Raw genomic sequence first — 17,832 nt, forward strand, 5'->3', positions numbered from 1 at the left:
GAGGGTGTGGGGTGGGGGTGAGGTGTTCAGGCCTGAGCCGTGGACACGAAGCTAGGGATACCAGATTTAGCAAATAAAAATACTGGATGCCCCGTTAAATTTGCATTGTAGGTAAGCAGCAGATATCTTTTTAGTATAACTGTTTTATACTAAAAAAATTATTTGTTGGCAGTATTTGGGACATAATTATGGTACGTTTGGGACATACTTATACTACACCATTATTCATTGTTCACGTGAAATTCTTATATAACTGATATAACTGATATATCCTGTATTTGAATCTTGGACTCTTTCTAAAATTGTTCTTTTCCAAAACATCACTAAGGTGATGGTTCCTCCTGTGGCCCCCAGAATGTGGTTCTTCCCCATGGTTCTCTTAACAGCCTTCTTCCCTCCCAGGGAGCTCTCCCTGTCAACACTTACCTCTGGAGGAGCCCCATCTAGAGTCTTCGTTTCAGATTCTCACATACTCATCTGCTTGCTGGGTATTTCCATCTGTTCTTCTGGACACAGGACATTTGACACACTGTTTTGATCTGAGGATGTTTTGACTATGTGAATATGAATATTTTATCAGAAATATCCCATATGAATTTTTAGTGAAGATATTTTTCTGAGTGAACTTCAGTTTAAGTCATTGATTAACATTTTAGAGTACAGATAAACCATTTAAATTTTACATTTTTCTGAAATTATTCTCATCAGTGTAAATTATTTTCCACTTAAATTTTCGAGAAAGGTTTTTGGCATTTATCAGCCATCTATCTGTGACAGATTTTACTGAATGTAGCTTCTGCCACTGTTTATGTACCTTATTACTTCCAAGTCCAATTTTCCTAGGTCAAATTTTGCAGATTTAAACTTGTAGCACGTTCATAGGCCTTTGTCGGTTGTGTGTATGTGTTGACTTTTTCTCGCTGGTGTGATTGATTAGTTAGTTCACAGGAGTGAACCAGCACTGGTCTACCATATTGCTGATTCACTTCTTTTGTCTGCGTCTCATCACGTGGTGTATCATAAGCCGCAGCAAAGAGCGGAGGGTGGAGTCAAAACGGTAGAGTTGCCATGTCTTACTTAGGTCTCACCCGCACCTCAAACTCTGTACTTCCAAACCTGAACTTAGGATTTCTCTGCCCAAATTTATTTTTCTTGACATCCAAGCTTGAGATTTTAGAGTTTTCTTAGACTCATTCCCATCTCTTGTCTCTAATATTCAGTAATTTAATGCATCCTGTCGATCCTTCTTCCCCATCAGTCACATCCGTCTTTCTTTCCTGTCTGGTCCCACTATCCTCTTCAGTAACCCTTAGTGGTGTCTTTAAGCTTCCCAACCCTTCATCTTTCTGAAATCCTATGTGGTCTCCTTGTATGTTTTTGTACATGTCCTTTTCCCCCTGTTAAACTACAAGCCCCTCTAGGGCAGGGACTACATAGCTTTTTCAGTCGCCTGCAGTTGCTAACAGAGGTCGTGCATGCAGTGGAACACTGGTTAAGTAACTCCTGGTTGCAAGATCTTGGCTCTGCCCCTGATGGCCTGGGGGCCTGGCTGGTAGATGGGCTTCCCTGGGCTTGGGCGCGACTTGGCGTTAGATCAGGTGGTCCAGCTGTGTCGCCTTCCCCACCTGCCTTTGGTGCCTGTGTCACACACCCCACAGGTAGCCTCAGCTCTGAGAGCAGCGCCCTCCTGGCCACTGGCCATCTGGCATCCTTTCCGGTGACATTTCTCTTTGACCTTTCCTTTGAAGAAGGGTTTTGAAGCAACATTGTACACGTAAAGGTCAACAAAGAAGAGTGGATGATATGCCGACAGAAATGTAAGTTAAAAGGCAGGAAGTGAGGTTGCTTAATATAACCAGGTTGGAGGGGATGAGCAAAAAAAATGCCCTTGAAATTCTTCTTTAATCATTTGTCTTTAGACTTGTAAAGTGGGACATGGAAAACAAACATTTCCATTCAATGTATACACAGTTTGGCAAAACAAATAACTGGGCTTTGTGAGTGTCCAGACCTCCTGGAAGGAGGAAAGCAGCCTCCTGACTGGGCGTCCCTTCTCCGCCTGAGCTCAGAGTGGGAGAAGTAGGTGAAGCAGAGAGTTTCATTTGCTAAATGCAAGCTGAAACTTCCTCGTTTGGCCCAAGAGCCAAACAGATGCAAAGGCCTCTGGGTGGAGTGGTGTCATCCAGGGGAGTGACCCATGGCCTGGCCCTCGGGGTATGACCTGCTCCTTTTTAAAGGAGGCACTTTGGGGCCGGCCCCGTGGCTTGGCGGTTAAGTGCGCGCGCTCTGCTGATGGCGGCCCGGGTTCAGATCCCGGGTGCGCACCGACGCACCGCTTCTCTGGCCATACTGAGGCCGCGTCCCACATACAGCAACTAGAAGGCTGCGCAACTATGACATACAACTATCTACTGGGGCTTTGGGGGGGAAAAAAATTAAAAAAAAAAAATTTAAAGGAGGGACTTTACTGAGCAGGTCCCAGCACCGAAGTGACACGCTGAGATCCAGGGAAGTGACACGCTGAGATCCAGGACGGCTGTGGTCCCTGCCTGCCCCCGCCACACGAGCTGCAGGGGACCGCAGTCGTCAGCTCTGCAGACACCGGGACGTTTAAATATTTAAAAATAAAAGTCAGTGGTTAAAACAGTCATTATTATGTTGTTTATACATATTTTTTTTCATATTTTTATATATATTAGTTTTATTTGTATTTTAATAGTTTTAAGTCAATTTAAATATTTCTAGGCAACCCCCCAAATCTTCCACCATCTGAATTAGCACAGATAGAAATAAATCAATGAACTTATTTTTATTTTTTAATCTGTATATTTATAGTGCTTTGTCAGTTACAGAATAGCCTCGTGTAATAAAAACACAGCTATCATTTTGAGTACCCACTTAATCGTCACAGCCCTTTACGAGTTGGTTGTTAATAAGATCTCTTATAGATTAAGAAAATAATAATAATAGTAGCAGACATACAGCGCTTACTGTGTGCCAGGTGCTCGTCAGTGCATTGCATGCATTAATTCATTTGAACCTCCCCCAAGCTCTGAAGTAGCTATCACTATTATTATCTTCATCTTGCAGGAGGAGAAAAGGAAGCTCAGAGAAGTTAAGTAACTTGCCCACCAGATTCTGAATCCAGTTTTAGCTGAGATTTTAACCTCCATCTTGCCTCCCCATTCCTTGAACTTCACAGGGGAACAGGCAGGGATGGGGTGGGGAGGTGTAGGTGAGCTAAGTATCATTATCCCAGTTTTCAGATGGTAAGACTGAAACAGAGAAGTCGAGTGACTTGCCCAAGGTCACACAGCCTGGGGCAGGCAGGTCTTCTGATTCCTCATCAGGTTAGGGAGCAGATATAAAATGGGACATAGGAAAATTTTTTTCCGTCCAATATGTACTTAGTTCAACAAAATCAATAATGTAGCTTGATAAAAGTTGCCAGGCCTTTATAGCCAGGCGCACGGAGCCCTGGCCTTGTCTTCCATGCTGAGTTCAGGGCAGAGGAAGTTGAGGAGAGGGACCGCTGTGCACAGCAGCCATTTCATTTTATGCCATAAAAACATGGTGAAGGCGCCTGCCCAGGGGTTCACGCTCAGGTAGGAGCTACTGTTTTCACTGTTGGCCAATCTAGGTAATGCGACTGAATGAGGCTGGGAGGGAGCCTCGTGTTATGTCAGGAAACTTGCTGCTTCGTCCTGACTTTTTTTTTCTTTTTGCTTAATTTGTGGAATGTGACTGGACATCTGTGGACAGACGAGGTGGTGGCCTTGCTGTGCACACTGGTAGGGCTTGGTCAGCCACAGAGGTGGGTCCTGGGGGGATCCGCCCTAGTGAAGGGAGTTTGGGATGATGCCCCATCAGCCGCTTACAGCTCTGGTAAGCACCACTGCGGTTCTCTGAGGCTCCGTTTTCTCATTTATGAAATGAGGATTGTGTGTTGATTTTCTATGCATGTGAAAGACCTAGCACAGCGTCTGTGACATACCAGCTGCTCAGACTGTAATAAATTAAAATGAAAACTTAAAAATATGTGTTTTTATAATGCAATGTGTGGTTATAACTAATCACTATAATCTCCCTGGGCATTTCTGATACTCGGATGGGTCTAGTGTAGCTCAGGAGCAGCTCACTGTAGAGGGAGAAGGGCAGATCACTAGGTGGTTCACGGCCCGTCCAGCTGGGCAGTTGTATAATAGGGGCATTGTACTTGGAGAGGGCCGGGACTGCCCGCATTCGTCAGGCAGCATCAGCAGCTGCACACATCAGAGCTCACTGCCCCTGAGGCTGTAGCCATCAGGGCCCCTGCAGGGAACAGATAGAAATCCCAGATTAGGTCACGAGAGGTGAGTTTAATAATGTGTTTACAAAGGTACGGGTGGTCCGATGGTGTTAGGAGCCTGGGGTATTGAGGGGGCACCCTGAGTAGCCCTAGCACCCTAGGCCTGGAGGGCCCAGGGGAGGGTTTGGTGACTACAGCTGATGTGTTGAGGGGGATCTTTTGTCAGAGAGGCCTCGCTCCTCTCCTGCCAGTGCCCAGAGAGCCGGGATGCACACAGGTGAGCCTCAGGGGTACTGGGGGAGGGCGGAGAGCGGCTCCGGGGCGAACAGGTGCGAGGTCAGGCCTTGGAAGACAAGGACATTAGGGGAGTTGTGCAGCGCCACCCCCCCCCCCCCCCACCGTCTTGGTCTGCTTTGACAAGACTCTCTTCTTAAAATGTAGTCAAAATGATTAGACAGACGCCCAATTTGAAAGCGATTAAGCTGATGGCTTCTTTGGTAAAATTCCTTCAATTGCTTGGAAGCCTGAAGATGCGCGTGTGAGTGCTCCTATGTCATTCACTGTGTTTGGACTTTGCTTGCCTCGTTCGTAAAATAAAGGCATAGATGAGATCAGGGCCTAGCAGGCTGGTCTGAGAAGGGCCAGATAGCACACCTTTTAGGCTTTGTGGGCCACGTGTAGTCTCTGTTGAATAATAATCTTCCTCTTCTTCCTCCTTATTTTTTTTCTAAACAAACTTAATAAAAACCATTCTTAACTTGTGGTCAATACAATAATGGGCCAAGTGCCGGAGTCTGCCACCTTGTGGACTAGATCTTGGTTTCCCTAATGCACTGTGTGTGCTCTGTATGTGAGATGATTTCAGGGAGGCGCAAACAAGCGTTTTTATTTAGTAGTATGTTAAATTCTAATGCATAGTGGAAGACACATCCAGAGCTCACTGCCCATCAGGCTGTAACCATCAGGGTCTTTGCAGGACACAGATGGCACTCTCACTGGGTAATGAAGCTGAGTTTAATATCTGATTTCAGATCATTTTGGTGGTGCTCCATTTATGAGAGTAATACAAAGTTTTTAAAAATATATTTAAATTATGAAAAGGTGGATTCCTTTAAGGAACAACATTATAAATAACAGTCTACATGCTACACAAATACAGCAAAAACTCGTGAAGGTGGTATGCAAATGGACTGGTTTGGAATGTGTTGGATCACCTCGTAATTCCTTCCCAGCGCTGGCATTCTTGATTATTTCGTATATTGTATATAGCCTGTTGGGACCGTTTCCCACAGATGAAAATGTTGTCAAGAAGTGCCTGAAGAGGAAATTCTGTGTAAGTTCAGCGGGGAGAACAAGAGGACAGAGCCATGTTTAAGCCATGAGTCCCAACTGATAAATGGCAGGTGTGAGCCGTGCCCCGCCCACCTTGCACCCCGCTCCTGGGGTGGGGGGAGAATGGTCCCTGGGTGGGAGCCCTTTGGAGTCATAAACCACTTCCTGCACATTACATTTCCCTAACTCTGTTCATGGGTAGGATTACAGTGACACAGCCAGCAATTTAGCCCCAGGGGAGCAAATTAAGTCTATCAAAGTACAGAATTCAGAGGCCAAGGCTCGTAAGTGCCTGCTTAATTCCCTTTGGTAATCACTGAGCTGGCACAGGCAGGCTCCTCTCCTGAACCTGGGCTCCTCTCCTGGCCACAGCCAAGGCTCATTTGTCTTCATAGGCTTCCTCAGAGCTGCCGCACTGTCGGGGACACGTCTGTGGGAAGATAGGGGTGGGCTGACACCTGCCTGCCGGGAATTGTCCCCAGAGCTCATAAATGCCCAGGAGAGTAGCATGAACTCGCCTGTCAGGTGTGCCTTGGCAGACAGAAGCCTGTGACCAAGCCTCGTGAGCATTCCGAACATTCATTCAGTGTGGGAAGCATCCCAACATTTGCATCTTGTGCATTTTTCCTTCCAACTCCCCAAGTTGTCTTTCCCCTGCCTCTCTGGTGTTTATTTGCCCTGGTAGTGCCCTGGACGGTCTCAGAAAACACTGTGCTAGTGCTAAGCTTTGTTACATCTTTTATGGCCTGATATTTTACTTTCTTCTGATTCCCTATTAAAGCCATCCCATTTTCTCTGAGATCCTGGACCATATGCACACGCAGAGTGAGAGGAGTTCCCTCTCCCCTTACCCTGTGTGAGCTAAAATTCAGTATATTATTTAAACCAACAAATGCTGCTTTTTCCTCAATTTTATTATTCTGTGCCCTGTCACCATGAAATATTTAAGCTATGTATTAAACTGGAGCTTATGTTCACAGTGTAACAGAACAACAAAAGATGAGGCTGTGCTTCTAGGGAGAATTTTATTAAACAGGAGCTAGTTTCACATTCGTGAAACTCTCAAAGCAAAATGACTGTTACATATAATAAATGGCTTGTGCAGATAGACTGGGGATCCTCTTCCCAGCTGCAGCCAGAGCTGCAATTACTGATTTTGGGTAGGAGGTGGTAGAGTTGTGACATGAAGCAGAATTAAAGTATGTGGAGAAAGTGCTGCTTTAGCAACTGAACTCGTATAGAAGGTGTTGGGTCTGCCCAGGCCTGCAGGTTAACAGAAACACCACACTGCGCTTCCTTGTGGACTGGGCGCCTCTTAGCTTTTTTTAAAAAATAATTTTATTGAATATAATTTACATACCATAAAGTTCATCCATTTAAAATATAAATTCAGGGGCCGGCCTGGTGGCGCAAGCGGTTAAGTATGCACACTCTGCTGCGGTGGCCCAGGGTTCGCCGGTTCGGATCCTGGGCGCGCACTGACACACTGCTTGTCGAGCCATGCTGTGGCGGCATCTGATATAAAGTAGAGGAAGATGGGCACGGATGTTAGCCCAGGGCCAGTCTTCCTCAGCAAAAAAAAAGGAGAAGGATTGGCAGATGTTAGCTCAGGGCCTATCTTCCTCACACACAAAAAAATTAAAATATAAATTCAGTAGTTTTTATTATATCCACAGAGTTACACAACCATTACCACATTTTCATCACGCGTAAAAGGAAATCTGTATGCATTAACAGTCACTCCCCATTCTCTCCTTTCCATCCCCACCCCAGCCCTAGGCAACCACTCATCTACTTTTCTGTCTCTATTGAAGACATTTCATATGAATGAATAACACAATATGTGGCCTTTTGTGACTGCCTACTCTCACTTATCATGTTTTCAAGGTTCATTCATGTTCTAGCATGTGTCAGTACTTCATTCCGTTTTATGGGCAAATAATATCCTACTGTATGGATGTACCACATTTGGTTTATCCATTCATCATTTGATGGGCTCTTTGAATTGTTTGGGTTTAACCACTTTTTGGCTCTTATGAATAATGCTGCTTTGAACATTTATATACAAGTTTTTGTGTGGACAGAGGTTATATGCATCTAGGAGTAGAATTGCTAGGTCATGTGGTAACTCTATGTTTAATTTTTTGAGGAATCTTCTTAGTTTTTTTTTGAATTGTAAGTATTTTCTATTATATTTTTAAAGTGTACGTTTCAGTGGCATTAAGCACATTCACACTGTTGTGCAGTCATCACCACATTCCTCCTTGTAGGTTTTGATGAAATAATCAACACCATCTCTTGCGCCCCAGAAAGGGGAAGTGACTTTGACTTTGACTTGGCAAAGGGGTGGGTTAATAGTAAGTCAACTCACTACCTTTTGAGAGCTAAAATGGGTGAAGGGTCCTTGGCCCAAAACTGTAGGGTCTGTCTCTGCATAGATGCTTCTGCTTTAAAAAATGTTGGTTAAGAGGGGCAGGGTGGGGCTAACTTGAAGAGGCTGCCCAAGAACTGGGAGTAGGGGAAATAGTGAGGTGGGCTACTGCCTGCATTCTGGGGACAGCCCACTGGGCGTGTTGGAGAGACACCGTCCCTCCAGGGCACACTGCACAAGCACAAGAGCCTTATTTTCCCGGTGGATCGACAGATCTAACTGGGCCCTGGCAGGTGGCATAAGGGAATCCTGAGTATAAAGGAATGTAGATTATATTTACTGAGTCTAGGAAGAGTATACAAGTGTGGGGCCGAAATGTATGTGCGTATCTTTAGCGCTGTAGAGCGAGATGAGGTCGTGAGGAAGGTTGGCCTAGACCATGGACAGCAGAGTTGACTTCAGCTCCCTCCGCCTGTCTCACAGCAGCCTGGTCCCCTTGCTCTCCCTCTCCTGGCACCCCTGTGCACTCTTCCACGCCTCCCACTTCCGTGTTGCTCAGCCCTGTCCTCAGAGTGCTTGCCTTCCTCCCTCAGCCTCCCCGAGCCCTCCCCTTGGCCGCCTTCTCCCTGGACCTCTCCTGGGTCTGTTGGCTCTGCCCTGAGATTCCCCCAGGCCTCCTTTCTCTGCTGCTCATTTTGCAGAAAACCCTGCAGTTTGTGTATTGTGTTCATATGTTTCTGAGTAGCTCTCTCACCTTTCCAACAATACAGCACTTCCCCCCTGGCAAAGACTGTATTTTATTAAACTCTGTGGGTTAGGTCACTGGCGGACAGAAACATAGGTGTCCAAATTCAGGGGAGGTGCCACAGTCTGTCCCAGCAGCTCATTAAGGAGATGATTCTTTTAAAATATTGACAAACCAGGTAATTAAGAGCTGATTATTCACATGTCAAACAACTCTTCACTTAAAACCGGAGGATTACTTTAAATAGCAGCTCCCCCTGGCTGCATTTATCTATTTGTATAGCTCATTAGCTATTTGGCAGAGAAATTTCAAAATGCCAGCCAGAAGCTAGGGCAGTTGAAGAGCAGATTTATGAAATGAAGAGGAAGTATTTCTGACATTATGTCATTTATTCAGAGAAATCCTCCAAGAGTGCATTTATTTGTGAAAGTCCTTAATATATTTATATGCATAATCTCAATTTATTTTTTTAAGCAATTCTGTGAGCTTCACAGCAGTTTCCTCAGTGGAGAAGTGAAGAAGTAGAGATTCAGAATAATTTGCCCAGGCTCATTCAGCTAGTCAGTGGTTGAGCAGGGATTGAAACCAAAGTCATCTTCAAAACCTCTGCCTGCTCATTCGGTTGCATCTTACTGTGTTTGCTAAGTGAGAGGATCGTCCTTGTGTCTAATTAAAGGTTTACTGTAATTACACTGTGGCCCATTGCCCTAGGGGACCTATTATACGGCTTAGGTAGAGTTTCAGTAGTATTACAAATAATGGAGCATCAGAGTGGATTTAGGGTTAGACATACCGAGATTTGAGCCAAGGCTCTGCTTTATGCCTACTTCGAACAGCTGCTTTTCCGTATGTGAAAAGGGTGTAATAGCTGTATAAACTTCAAAGGCTCGGTTGGAGCATTAAATGAGATTATATACATACGTGCCTTATGAGAGGGCACTGCTATATAGTAGGTGCTTAATGTAAATGCTAGCCATTATTATTATTATCAGTCAGCCCTGGTGGTCTAGTGGTTAAGATTCAGCACTCTCGCCACATGGCCCGGGTTCGTTTCCTGGTCAGGGAACCACACCACTCTTCTGTCTGTTGCTCTACTGTGGTGGCTGTCATACTGTGGCGGCTGCATGTGGCTGTGATGCTGAAAGCTCTGCCACCGGGATTTCACACACCAGCAGGGTCACTCTTGGTGGACAGGTTCCAGTGGAGTTTCAGAGTAGGAAGAAGGACCTGGTCACCTACTTCTGAAAAACTGGCCATCAAAACCCTGCGAATAGCAGCAGACCGTTGTCTGATGTGGCGCTGGGAGGTGAGAGGATGGCGCAAGAAGACCAGGCAGGGTTCCACTCTGCTGTACACAGGGTCACCGGCAGTTGGAGTGGACTCCACAGCACAAACAACAACAAAAATTATTATTGTTAGTGGATATATCTGAGTTCAGATGTGTACTTATTTTTGCTGGACCAGAAGTAGAATTCTGAGGATAGCTGGTGAGAGCATTTAAAGTGTAGGGAGGGAAATGACAGAATGGAAAATCAATATATTCTTCCGTCCCTCCCCGTCCTCCAGCACTTCTCCTCCCTTCCTCTTTCTCCCCACTATTTTCCTGCACGAATCATTTTTTCCTTTTACGGTCTGAGAGGATTTCTGTATTAGGTCGAACTCTTAGAACTTAATGATTTCGTTGTTCAAATTCTCAGGCGTTAAAAAATAAAGAGGTTCACGGCTCACTGGCAGGCAGAGCATTTCTGGGAAAGAAGCTACCATCCTCATATGCTGAACACCGCCTCATCTTTGTGCTCTCTCAGCACCACACGGCGGAGATGTCCTTCCTAATTAAACACTGAAACAGTGCATTTTGCATAACAAGAGGACTTTTCTGTAAAGTGGCAATGGATCCTTAATATCAGTGGAAATATTTACCTTCTCTGATCTTCTGCCCCTCATCTGTGAAATGGGGATAGGTGTCCTCCCGGTGGCAGGTGGCATCGTGAGCAGTAACTGGGGGGCACACAGTAGGTGCTCAGCACTGTTCCCTCTCTGGAAGCCCCACATGACAGGCCTGTCTCTTCACGCTTTTGATCTTCTCTGCATGATACTTACCGAGTGAATGTGTCTCCAGCAGCTCTACAAGGTATCCGATTCACTCTTACAAGTGAGAACCCGGATTAATAAGTGAAGCTTGTCTTAGCCCGCACTACATTTTTTAGTCTTTAACTTTTTTCCTTCATCTACTTGCCTCTTAGTTATGCTTAGTCCTGGTTTGGGGACGTCCAGGTTCTCCAGGGATGTGACAAGGTTTTGCTTTCTCGTGAATACGTGCTCATTTGCAGACATTATTTGTAGGTTTTTTAAAAAAATAGTAAAATATTATTTAAAAATAATTTTTAAACCAGTTCACTTAAAAAAAAATATCTGTAAAACACTTTGCAGCCCACAGTTCACACAGGAAGACAGGTTTTCCCCACCTCGGTGCTATCAGTAATTCTTTGTTGTAGGGGACCGTTCTGTGCGTTGTAGGATGATCAGCAGCATCGTCAGCGTCTACCCGCTAGATGCCAACACCACCGTCCCTCAATCGGGACAACCAAAAATGTCTTCAGACACTGCCGAATGTCTCATTGGGGCAAAATCAGCCCCAGTTGAGAACCGCTGCCCTGCACCCTCTGACTCAGCACCCCCAGCCTTTCTCACTGCTCACTGCTCTTTGAGCCGTCACCAGGAGATTGAGGCCGATGAGGAAGAATCACCTTCACTGGGCTGTTGCAGTGCACAGCAAAGGAGGATTTTGTAGCCTTTTCCTGGAATATTTTGCATAACAAAGGAAGGCTGAATCATCAAATTGTGAGCCTAGTGGTTGTTTCCTTGGTGCAGATTGAGCTGGTGGAGTAGTGGTAATTATTAAAGGGATGGGGGTAGGATAAATATCTTGCTATTATCTCCCTGACCACATTTCCTTTAGAGTTTGTGATTTTTCTCCCCCCGGTAAGCATTGTGGAACCACAAATGTTTGTACAGATTGTGTGGTCTTTCAAACTGCGTGTGTGTTTAAATGCTGTTGCTGCCTTAGGGAGTGGACAGAAACTGGTGTAGGTCCCAGTGAAAGGTAGAGTCAGAGTGGACATTGGAAATTGGAAGAGGTGACATGTTCACATTCTCAAGTGGACACTGGAATCCATTCCTCGAGTTGGCCTGGGGAACCGTTGAGTTAACAGCTGTAAAACCCACTGTTTTACATCAGGTAAGAGACAATCCGTTTTCATTGAGAAAGTGGTAAGCGAGAATATGTCGTGCTGTCACAGAGCTGTGGAAGTCAGGACGTGTGGGTGAGGTGGAAGTGGAGGGGAACATGATAGGTAAAAGTATTTTGGTTTCTGGTACCATCCCAGTCTGCCCTTTGTGAGTATATTATTTCAGTTAACAAGAGTCTAGTCACTTTTGGATAAGTCCAAGATGCAGAATTTCAGGACTGGAAGGCTAAAGGACAGAGGGGATCCCTCTCAAGTTCCTGTGGTCCTGAAAACCATTTTGGAGTGGCCAGCTCTTAGCGTGTTGCAAGTGCAGCTGCTGTGGTGGTCAGTTCTTGCTGCAGCCCCCACGGCGTCCATTCTGCAGGCTCGTAACAGATAGAGGGGCAGAAAGTGCGAGAGTCTCTGAGGACAGTTTTGGATCCTTTGGTGATGTCTGCAGGCCTGCCCTCATGGTTCTGGGGACATTCAGTGCTCTTTTCTTTACTTCAGGTTTTGATTCCGTAATCCATCTCCTTCCTTTAACAGGGAGGTTACCTCAGTTAACTTGTTTGCAGTGCTGTTCAGCCTCTTACCCCGTGCTTCCTTTTAACAAACAAAAATCTTGTGCTGAAATTTCAAAATTATTCAATGCCAAAGAAAAAAATTAATTATGATTTGCTTTTTAAAACTACAGATGCTGTCCTTCCAGGATTCTGACACCCCCACTTATCCCCTTGGGAGCTGCTTTGGCTGTTCCATAGGAACTCGGCTGGCCATCCCGCAGGAGCTCTGTTCTTGCCAGAGTTCTTGTTTGGAGTCAGTAGACCTAACAGAAATCCCCTAACTGCTTTGCACTGCGCTCCCTGTAGCTTCTTTCCTTACAGTACCCCTCCCTAATCTCTGACTTTCTCGTGGGATGGAGCCCTTTCTTGTGTAGTTGGGGCTCATCTTATTTCTAATTATTTCATGGAATTGCTGTAGGAGATCAGAAGTGTGCTACCTCCAGTTAATATTTCATCTGTTCTTATTTTTTGAAGATGTGTTCCCAATGGTCTAGTTAGTTCACTGCTGCATCCCTGGTTTCTAGAACTGTATCTGGCACTCAAGACATTTGTGGAATGAAGAACGGTATAAAAACTCATTCACAGGCAAAACAGCTACTTAAGTTGCCAAAAAGTTGACATTATGTTTAACAAAATAAATTGAAAAACATTTTTAGTGGTTCCTGTCAATGTATTTAATGGAAAGATCTGATTCCCTTTGATTTATAAATTTTTCAGTGGAAATATGTTTGCTGATGTTTTCAGGTTATTTTATGTACATATTTTCCATCGGTGTGCCAGGTGTCTCCTATTATACAGAGTCACATGGTGTCGCAGTCACACCTTCACAGACCCCGTGTGCTCCTGGAACCCTGTCATGTGTGGTGCTGGAATGCTGCTTACTATATTTATGAAATAAATGAACTTGAATTCTTTAGGTATGAGGTGTAGGTAGCATTCTCATTACTCTGTTTTTAACAAGTGAATTTTCAAATCTGAAAAAAGCAATAAATTGGTTGGAACATTCTTAGACTAAAGAAAAGCAGTACTAATGAATTTATTTACTATGTGTTCCCAGCCCATTAATCTTGATGAATTCAACCTGGATTAATGTATGGCATGCTTTTCTTTAGGACTTCTAAGTTGAGCATTAACTGCTTTTGTACCATGACAGGAAAATGTGCGTAGAGCCAGAATCACTGTCAGGCTGCTTCATTATGCCTAAAAGAGCAGGAGAGCAGCTTTCCTGATGTGAGCATATGTTAAACTTGGCTGTGTTCACTTCATTGGGCAGCTCTTAAAGCAGCATTTCTCGAGCTGTTTGGTCTCAGAACCCCCTTACACTGTTAAAAACTGGTGAGGACTCCAAGGGGCTTTTGCTTGTGTGGGTTGGATGTATCAATTTTTATCATATTACAAATTAAACTTTAATTTGGAATATTTATGTATTAATCCATCTAAAAATAACAATAAACCATCTTATGTTAACATACATAAAATTTTTATGAAAAATAACTATTTTCCAAAACAAAAAAATTTAATAGGAGTGGTGGTGTTTTACATATTTACAAATCTCCTTAATGTTTCGCTTAATAAAAGGCAACTGGATTCTTATGTCTGCTTATGTGTCATTCAGCTTCGATATGTTGTTTTAGTTCTTTGAAGTATAGAAAGAAAGCCCTCAGATATGTACTTGGAAAAGGGAGGAGTACTTTAGTGGCTGTTTCAGATAATTGTGGATATCCTCTTTTGATACTACACAAAAACTCACAGGCGGCAGTGTGTTCCCCTGTGGGATCTGAAACCATATCAATGAGGTTTTTGTGCTCTAAGATGCATGGGTCTGTTTTGTGCTTTGAGTCAGTCTTTTACTCATGTATGATTCTGTGTCTCTGCATTACTGTCTTATTGAATTATGCAAATGTTGACACATTTCAGCATGCAATATTTTTTTAAAAATCACATTTGTTAATATTACCACCACCATTACCAGAAGACTCTAAGTTTTGGGAAGCTGTTGAGATTTTGGTAACGGACACAAGTTTTCCCAAATTCTAATTTTTTTGCTTGAAAGTTCAAATTTTATCATTGGCAGCAAACTTTGTCAGTTGTTTTCTTTCTAGATTCTGCTCTTTTTATTCCAGAGTTTTCTTCCTAAGATACAGATCCTATCATGGCTCCTGGCTGTCTCTCCCTTCCCCCGAGAAGAAAGCGCAGTTTTTTTGGCTTGGCCACAAGGACTTCGATGGCTTTAATGCCTTTGCCCCCACTCCCCAGCACTCTGACAGTTTCCAGCCTTGTTTCAGGCCTCTCATTTTTTTTTTTTCTTTTCTTTAGTGGCTTAAAACAGCACAAATTATCTTGCAGTTCGGGAGGTCAGAATTCTAAATAGGCCTCACTGTGCTCAAATCAAGGTGTTGGCGGGGATGTGTTCCTTTCTCAAGGCTCTTGAGAGAGACTCCGTTTCCTTGGCTTTCCCAGCTTCTGGAGGCTACCTGTACTCCTTGGCTTGTGGTCCCCGACCACAGTGATAAAGCCAGCAGTGGCTGAGGGAGTCTTTCTCACATTGTATCCCTCTGACACTGACTCTCTACTCCTTCTTCCTTCCTTTAAGGACCCTGGTGATTACATTGTGCCCACCTCAGAAAGTCTTCCTGTCTCGAGGTCAGCTGGTTAGACCTTCATTCCTTCTGCAACATTAATTCCTCCGTGTTATGTAACCTAACGTATTCACAGGTTCCTGGAGTTAGGATTTGGACCTTTTTTGCGGGGGTGGGGGGTGGTTATTATTCGGGCTGTCACACTTAAGCCTCTGTATTTTTACATTCAGTTCCCATTCTCTGGAACACTTCCTCCCCCTGCCCCATATATGTTGGGTAAACTTATCCTGTAATCATCCCCTCATTGCAAAAGCCTTTCCTGAAGTCTCCAGGTGGGGTCAACGACTTTCTCTGCCAAGACAGAGCCTCACGTATGGGTCACCACCTTGGCGCCGTCTCGCAGTCAGGTGTCTGTATGTCTGTCTCCCCATTGGACTGTGAACCTGAGCCTTACTCATCTTCGTTTCTCTCAGTGCCCTTGGGGTACTTGGCACATGATAGAGAAAGAGCAATATGTTGACAATTTTGGACATTTGATTATGGGCTGTGCTTTAGATGCTGTTGAAGGAATGTTCAGTTTCCTTGCTGTGATAATGGCATTGCTGTTATATAGGAGAGCGGCATTCTTGGGAGTTACTTACCAAAATACTTAGAGGTCAAGTGTCACAATAGCTATAGCTCGCTATCAAATGGTTCGTGGGAAAAGGGCATATTTATATAGAGAAAGATAAAGCAAATGTATTAAATATGGCAAAATGTTAAATATTGGTAATTGTAGATGAAGAGTATGTAAATATTCATTTAACTTTTCTGTGGATTTGGACGTTTTCAACATATAAATTGGAAAAGAATGAAACATTTATGTAGAATGATTGTATGAATGGTTGGTTGGGATGGAATAGGATTCTAATTTTTGGAAATCTGGTTTGCTACTATTCAAGATATTAAAACTGTAGCTGTTGATTAGCATCTTCATGTGCATTTTTGGCATAATGATAATCCTCCCTACATTCACATTACATGCAAATCATATTCAGGAAGCTTAATTAAACCTCTCCAGCTCCTGGGTGAGTGCATGAGTATCTGCAAAGTAGAAATGGTAAGATTGAGAAAACAAAGGATTTTATCTGCTACTCGTCTGGGGGTTCTTCCTCAGCGAAGAGTGACCATTGCTGCATTCAGACGGTGGCCGCTCCAGTCACTAGATCCCGTTCCTTCTGGGGCTGCAGGCCACTCTACCAGGCACGTCATGACAGTGCACGTCCTTCATTTAGAGCAATCTGTGGCCCATCCCGAAGTCTTCAGGCCAGGTGTGTGTCAGCTGGTGCAGGAGCGCTCCACTGTGAAACGGCCGATTCCGCGGTTCGGAGTCCAACTTTACTGAAGGGACCAGCTTAGGCGTTATGCCCCTGCCGACCTCAGTTCTCAGTGCCAGGGTCAGGAGAGGATTCGCTCCGCTTTGGGCCTCCAGCAAGGCCTCAGAGCTCTCGCATCTCCACCTCTGTCCCCTAGATTTGTGGCAGTAGCCCGTCTGGGCAATGCTTTTATATCATCCATATTTGAAATATGGTCTTCCATTTGTAGGGGTGATGGGGTAGAACCTGTGGTTTGGAGGCCATCTAGCCTGGTTTCCCATCTTCTCCCCTGCCAAGTAGTGCTTTGCCCATTCCTGCTCGGTCCCCACGGTGGGATCCTCGCCTCCCCCGCCGTTCATCTCATCCTCAGTTGGTGTTACTGGTGAGATGTCCTTCCTGATGCTAAGCTGAGCGGAATCATTACTTCCTCTAACAGCCACAGACTTGGAGGTTCTGGGGCCAAAACAGATGGATTCTAACATCTCTTCCTTGCCTTTCAGGAGCTTGAAGCCCCCACCTCATCTCTCCTGAGAGGTCTCTGCTCCAAGACCCAAGTGATCTTTGGTGACAAAGTGACGAATCCTCACATCATATTTCAGGTACAATCTGCCTATCAGCTCCAGAGCAGCATGATCTTCTCTTTTGTGCTAGATTGTGTTTTTCATTTAGATCTTTAGTAAGTTGTTGACTTTTTAAGTTACCTGACAGCTAAAACCCTAAGTTGTCATCTTTTTGGAATTTATAACTGTTGAGCTTTTTCAGACTCCAGCTCTTCAGTCCCCATTGACCCGTCAGAAAACAGGTGTGCCTTTTCACTTCAGTGGGTTTATTAAATTCCTACATTTCCTTCAAACAGAACTCTTAACATCCTGCAGATGGCAAAGCCTTCCACACAAAGGCCTGGTCAGCAGGCCACGCTGTGGAGAAAGGGTCTGCCTGATGCCTTCTCCCTCACTCCTGGGGCAGACGCCCGGATGCCGTGTGGGCTGCAGCACCTGGAGAGACCTGTGCTCTGTACAGCGGCTTCTGGCTCATCTGTGATGGTGTGTCTGCAGGGGAGTGATGCACTGAGCTGCATTTCTGCCTTTGATTCTTGGAGCCTTTGCATTTCTCAGGGTCAGGGGCTGGCTTCGATTTCTTTCCTGCTCCAAACTTTTTGTCTTGCTCCTGTTCCTCTCACTCTTCTACTTTTCACTCTTTTACTTAAGAATTCTCCTGAAGCTTGCTGTTAGGTTTAGATGCTGTAGCAATCTGCTGTAGGTCAGTGTATTTCAGGCTGGTCCTGTGGCCCCAGAGTCCTGAGGGGGCACAGGAGCCAGATGGGCAGGACAGAGGAATGTCAAGGCTAGCCAGCGGAACTTGGTGTCCCCCC

General features: G+C 44.8%; 1 protein-coding gene across 2 annotated transcripts in view; it reads left to right on the forward strand.

The window, feature by feature from the left end:
- The window catches only part of SLC7A1 (solute carrier family 7 member 1), a 78,759-nt gene that overhangs the window by 19,823 nt on the left and 41,104 nt on the right, over positions 1-17,832 (forward strand). For both annotated transcript variants that reach the window (XM_087436242.1, XM_014791252.2), the window contains one exon: positions 16,961-17,059. The gene's annotated coding sequence lies outside the window, so the exon portion shown is untranslated. The remainder of the gene's footprint in view (positions 1-16,960; positions 17,060-17,832) is intronic.

Source organism: Ceratotherium simum, chromosome 10 (assembly GCF_057802395.1).
Source record: "Ceratotherium simum simum isolate JZ-2026a chromosome 10, ASM5780239v1, whole genome shotgun sequence".
Classification (NCBI taxonomy): domain Eukaryota; kingdom Metazoa; phylum Chordata; class Mammalia; order Perissodactyla; family Rhinocerotidae; genus Ceratotherium; species Ceratotherium simum.